The 6,792-nt window shown below is 39.9% G+C and overlaps 1 long non-coding RNA gene across 1 annotated transcript; it reads left to right on the top strand.

Annotated features, from left to right (window-relative positions):
• Positions 1-6,165: 6,165 nt before the first annotated feature.
• LOC112888911 lies at positions 6,166-6,503 on the top strand. The gene is made up of 3 exons (XR_003227962.1): positions 6,166-6,210; positions 6,273-6,350; positions 6,443-6,503. It is a non-coding gene; the product is annotated as an uncharacterized LOC112888911 (long non-coding RNA).
• The last annotated feature ends 289 nt before the right edge of the window (positions 6,504-6,792 follow it).

The following is a 6,792-nucleotide window of genomic DNA, read 5'->3' as shown; positions in this document are numbered from 1 at the left end:
CTAGTTTTCCGAAATAAAATCCAATTGAGTCTTTTCTCCGGTTTTCATAAGTAATGTTAACTCAATTAATATGAACTTAAATGTGTTTGTAATTTAATTTGTTTAGTTCAACACGAATTATAAAGTTCGACGTTTAGATGCTCTCACCAGTTTCTTTTCTAATTAATTAATTAATTAGTGTAATTTGTACATAGAGAATTGTATATAAAATTTGACTAAGTTCTACTTCGTCTTTATAAATACAAATATAATATGAGTTAATTATAATTAGGGATATTCTCTTTTGAATATCTTTTTCATTAGTTTTCTAAATTAAAATAAATGAAAGCCTATAGTTCTTTTATTTCTTTCATAACATAAATCTCCCGATAGCTGTATCTTTTCAACCCTAGCTCCGTTTTCCGCGTTTCTTTCTTTCTCGTGACCGTAGCATCGAGCCTTATCCTTTAGTTCGCTCTTTTAAAGCTTTCCTTTTGTTTGTTGTATTTGTTCTTAGTTGTTCTTGTTTGTTTGCTTGCTTGTATGCTTCGGTCGGATGCTTGTGTGACGTTAGAAGAAGCGCGATCCAAGAGCTTTGAAGATATAGAGTTTCAAGAACAAGAGTTGAAGACTCTGAGCAGCTATTCTCTAAAAGAAAGGCAAGTGTTTCCTTGATCATGCTTTTGTCCTAATAATCACAATAAATACAATATTTTCTTTATATGCATGCATGTGTCCTAATTTTGATGGATCCTAATTAAGGATATGCCTAGTCTTTATGATCATTCCTTGTCAACCTGGGTTTTATCTTTATTGTTGGGTAGCTATTGCTTAGTTGCTTCAACTGGTTCTGGTTTGGGAATAATTTATAGCCATGATGGCAACAATGATGATGTTTCACCTGTTTTATCCATGTTCATGCTCTTGGTGATGTTAATCACAAGATTATATATTTAATTGGAACATGGAGAACCACCCAGGAAAACAGTGCAACCACAATACTATATGGCTCTGGTCTTGGCTAATTAATTAGAGACTCTAGTTTATGATAATCTTACCGAAAGGGCAAGAGGGGTTGCATCGACGGAGTATAGCTCGGTCCTTTTGAGGCACATGGCTATGTGGTCCTTGGCTAAGGTATTTCCTCATTAGGGAGGGTTATGACCGCTTTGACTTGAAACCTTAGCGGATTATCATAAGTTAGGGAATCTTTGTAAAGGCCTCGTAGTGAATCCCTTGCCACTCACCTCGGAAGTGTTTAAGAGGCTAGCTACCTCGGGCAAATCGGGAGACACGAGTTGTGGGTAAAGTGTACAACCTCTGCAGAGTGAAAACTGATATATCAGCCGTGCTCACGGTTAAGAGCGGCTTGGACCCTCACATGATAATTGAACTTGAAGATGAATTAAATTGTGGACCATGGCTATGGTTATGGTTATTGTGGACCATGTTTATGGTTGTGGTTATGCTTGTGCTATATCTCTTCTCTCTCTTTTAATGTGGGTTTTGGTATGAACTTATACCTTAGTAATCAGGTGCTAATAAAATTTGACCAACTAAAATTGCTTATCGCAGTAAGCCAGTGAGCCTTTCCTTGATTTTGGCCTTCATGTCATATAATTCCCAACACTTGCTGAGTACCAACCATAAGTGTACTCACGCTTGTTATAATTGCTGCTCAGAGGAGAAAGTGATGTGAAGTCTTTTGAAGATGCTGCTGAGTCCTAGGCCTGCGCAACCCCCGGTCGATTGCCTGTGAAGTTTGGAGTCTTCGTTTCCAGGATAAGATGTATAACTCTGATAATCTCTATAGTCTTTTAAATTTCTTTTCGTGATACTGTTGCTGATTATTCACTGATGAAGTCACTATATGTATGGAACTTGATCCTGGCATACATATAGTTATGCATTCGGTTTTGTTCTTAAAACCGGGTGTGACATGAACTGACCGAATAACTATTAAACTTAGTGATGCATTGTTGTCCACTACATAATTATTTGTATTACTCTTAAACTGTATTACTCTTAAAATATTTGTGTTACATTTGCTAGATAATTATTGTTTGCTTAGTATCATTTATGAAGTAGTATTTCTCACTTTCGTTATGAAGTAGCTAGTTTGAGAAAATGAGAGACGATCGAAGTTGGATGTATGATGGTTGGACAAGTAATGGAATACCTACGCGAGAGTGGATGGTCAACACACAGGCTTTTGTTGATCATGTTTTTTCCTTGTCTCCTGGTGGTGGTTTGGCAAAGTGTCCATGTAACAAGTGTCAGAATTGTTCTCGTCAAATCAAGATTGATATGGAGCGTCACCTATGCAAGTGGGGTTTCATGCCGAACTATAAGAGGTGGTATGAGCATGGGGAGTCACAGGAGCAGGAGCCGTACAACCTAGTTGATAGCTTTGAGGAGAACGAAGATAGGATGGATGCAATGATGGATGATTTTGTCCAACAGGTTGAGAATGCTGCTGAGGTACCGGAATATTTTGGTCTGCTTGCATCATCAAAAGAACCATTACATGGGGCCACTACTTTATCACAGCTTGCTGCTGTGACACGGTTAATGGCTATAAAGTCCAAGTACAACTTTTTAGTAAGTTGTTACAATGATCTTGTTGACTTAATTTCGGACATGCTTCCGAAACCTCATAAGTTCCCGAAAGATTTTTACTACTCAAAGAAGCTGTTAGCTGGTTTAGGGATGCCGTATCAAAAAATCCATGTGTGCGAGAACAATTGCATGTTATTTTGGAAGAACAATGAAAATCTCAAGTACTGTTCGTTTTGTAAGAAGTGCAGATACAAGAAGGTGGTGAAAAAGGATGGAAGTGTGCAGATAACAAGTGTGCCCGTTAAGGTGTTACGGTACCTACCATTGAAACCAAGGCTTCAACGGTTGTACCTGTCTCTGAAGACTGCAAAACATATGAGATGGCATAAAGAGGGAATTCGTAATAATACAGGATGCATGAGCCATCCATCTGATGGTACAGCTTGGAAGGCCCTCGACCATTATGATCCAAGTTTTGCAAGTGACCCTCGGAATGTGCGTGTTGGGTTGGCCACTGATGGCTTCACTCCCTTTAACTCAAATGCTGCCCCCTACTCATGTTGGCCAGTGATAACAATTCCATACAATCTTCCACCATCATTATGCATGAAAGATGAGTATGTGTTCTTGACGCTCATTATACCTGGTCCTGACAATCCCGGTAAGCGTTTGAACATGTTCATGGAACCATTGATTGATGAGCTGCAAGACTTGTGGAATGGAGTTAGGACATATGACAGCAGTCGGAAGGAATACTTCAATATGCGAGTAGCATTTCTTTGGTCTATTCATGATTTTCCTGCATATGGAATGTTCTCGAGATGGAGCACGCACGGTCGTCTATGTTGTCCGATATGCGTGGGTGATACAGATGCTTTTCATTTGAAATATGGTGGCAAATTCTGCTTTTTTGACTGTCACCATCGGTTCTTGTCTCATGATCACCCGTTCAGGAGTCAACGAGATGTCTTTCGCAAGGACACAATCGTTACTAAGGGTCCACCCAAGCGTTTGACCGGTCAAGAGATTGTAGCAAGCCATTGTCGGTTAATTGCCACAGATGATGGGTTTGAAGGGGTCAAAGAGGAGCATAATTGGACTCATATAGCTGCTATTTGGAGCCTTCCTTATGCTACTGCTCTGATCCTTCCACATAATTTAGATGTAATGCATCAAGAGCGCAATGTTGCAGAAAGTATAATTAGTATGGTTTTTGATTTGAAAGATAAGACTAAAGATAATTTCAAAGCTCGGCAAGACTTAGCTAAACTATGTGTTCGGCCAACCCTTAATCTGAGACCCAATCAAGCTGGCCATAAGGGGAAGCCACGTAGTAAGTACTATCTTAGGCCTGTGGAGAGGAAAGAAGTTCTTTTATGGTTGAAGAACCTTAAATTTCCTGATGGATATGCAGCGAATCTGAAACGAGCGGTGAACATTGTAACTGGGAAAATGAATGGTCTGAAAAGTCACGATTACCATATCATCATGGAAAGGTTGTTGCCTGTGATGCTACGTGGGTACCTCCCTGAAGAAATCTGGACAATGTTGGCCGAGTTAAGTTTTTTCTACAGGCAATTATGTGCAAAATAAATTAACAAGAACACAATGAGAAAACTGAGTAAGGAAATACCTGTCCTAGTATGTAAGATGGAGAAGGTGTTCCCCCCAGGTTTCATGAATGTAATGCAACACTTGTTAGTGCATTTGCCTTATGAAGCTGAGGTGGGTGGCCCCGTACAATACAGGTGGATGTACTTTGTTGAACGAGACTTAAAGAAGCTCAAAGCAACCATCGGAAATAAAACACGAGTGGAGGGATGCATTGCCGAGGCATTCTATCTTAAGGAGATCTCACACTACACGAGCACATATTTTGCAGAAGAAAATAATATTAATGCTCATATACCGCGCTACCACACCTCGAATGAGACACCGAAGAGCAATCTCAAGCTGTTTCAGTGGACTGGCAAGGCCGTCGGTGCTAGTTTGGTCTATGAAATGTGCATACAAGAATGGAATACTGCATTGTTGTATATGTACACGAACATGGAGGAGATGGAAAAATATTTCGTGTAAGTACCATGACATATATCTCATATGTGAAGCACGTTTAGCAATGTACTTGTGCTAAATAAAGAATCTGTAGGTTGTTTGATCAGGAACAATGGAGATATGCACGACAACCAACTGCTAAACAGCTCGAAACCTTACGGCGTGAGGGTTTACGTGGTGGTCCAAATTTTGTCACATGGTTTAGAAGACATGTAAGCATCCTTACTCTAACTACCTTATTTATATAACTTGTTATGAGTTAACAAAATTTTAAAACTTGTAGTGCATGAAGGATAGCAGTGTCCATGATGATCTAAGACAGCTTTCACATGGAAGCACGACTGCTAGGAGTTATGGTTGTTATGACATAAACGGATTTCGGTTCCGTTCAACCAAGTTTGAAGCAAAAAATCCACATGCCGCCACAACAAATAGTGGAGTTGTGACCACCACGAGTGCCTCAGATGGTTCTATCACGGAGTATTTCGGTGTCATTGAGAATATAGTGGAGCTGAAGTTTGAAGGGTCAAAAGATTTAAGAGTTGTGTTATTTTATTGTGATTGGTTCAATAGTAAATTAGGTTCTGGGGTAAAGCATAATAAAAAACTTGGTTTAGTGGAGGTGAACCACAAATTGCGACTTTCTGGTTACAATCCATTTGTCCTTGCACATCAAGTTGAGATGGTCTATTACATGTCGTATCCATGCCATTTGGAAAGTTTGGAACCATGGTGGATTGTTCAGAGAGTATGTCCTCCAGGTCGATTGCCTATTCCTGAAGATGAAGGTTACGATGAATGTGAGCTTGATCGTACTGTTCCTGAAGCATTTCAGGAAAATGACTGTGATGGAGCCTTTGAAGTTGATATTAGGATGGCACTTGACAGATTAGATGGTGACACCGGTGATGTAATAGTTTCTGAGGTTCGAAAGAAGAAACGGCCACGTCGTGCAGGTAAAGTAATGTTCACAACATCTGAAACGTGGCATGGTACTACTCATGGTGGCCCCGTAGCTGAAGAAGATGACCCCGAGGATATTTAACATGTAATGTGATGTTATATGTAGTTTTTCTTAATAGTGTTCTATTTGGTAATTTTTGTTATGAAACAGCGAATCTTTTATTTACCATTGCTTCATATGATATTAACTAACCATATTTTATTTTTTTAGGATGAGGTCATTTGTGCACGCTCTGAAGGGGAAGGGAAAGAAGGATGTATCCTCGTCATCAAGGAGTCAGGGAAAGAAGAATGATGGATCCGCATCTTCGGATAGGCCTTCTCTCTTTAGAGGCAGCAGTTCTCATCTGAGCCGAAGAAGTGCACTTCAGCGATGTCTAGATGAGGCGATGCAAGTAAGTCATATGTAGTTTGCATGTGTAATTTATTTTTTAATAACAATAAATATATATTTGTATTTGAACAGCAAGAAGAGGAAGGTAGGGGTGCGGATGAGGAAGAATATGTCACGAACGTGGATGGCGATGGAGGTAGTGGAGAGGGAGATGGGTGCGAGTACAGAGAAGAGTGCGAGGATGGAGATGATGGAGATTCAGAGGAGGAGGAGGAGGAGGAGGACGAAGAGGAGGATACTGCTGCACAAACTGTGTTCAGGTACTTACGATCGTTTCATGAAAAATTTTGTATGAGCTAGCTAACTAATACACCACATTTAGATTTAGAGGCAACAATGTGATGACTCCTGCAGCAACCAATCCAGCAAATCGTCGACTGATTAGGACACATGGGGATTGGTAAGTAATATATTTTATTATTGTGATTGTTTTATTTAATATATTGTATAGTTCCAATAAGAAACATGATGGATAACATGTTCTAATTGCAGGCAGTGGGACGATATTTGTTGGGAGGGAAAAAATAGGTTAAGACCTGTGAATGCAACATTGGGAACACTTTGTCGGTTTCACTACCCAAGAATGGTCACAGTTGGAGGTGTGCTTCAGCCTGCATTGAAGTGGGAGCATTATAAGCTGCAATCGGATGACCAGGGCGTCACGACGGCAGCGAGAGTTTGGAATGAGTTCTGGGTACTTTTTTATCTTAACTTTTTTATCTATTTGATTCATTTATGAGTTGACTAATGAATTAATTTTTCTTTTTAGGAGAGGTATCGTTTGCCGGAGGAGGAGGAGCAGTGCCTACAAGATAGGGCTCGTTCTGTGTTTGACAAGGCAG

The sequence above is a fragment of the Panicum hallii genome, chromosome 4, assembly GCF_002211085.1.
Source record: "Panicum hallii strain FIL2 chromosome 4, PHallii_v3.1, whole genome shotgun sequence".
NCBI classification, from domain to species: Eukaryota; Viridiplantae; Streptophyta; class Magnoliopsida; order Poales; family Poaceae; genus Panicum; species Panicum hallii.
This window is presented reverse-complemented; position numbering and strand designations above follow the sequence as displayed.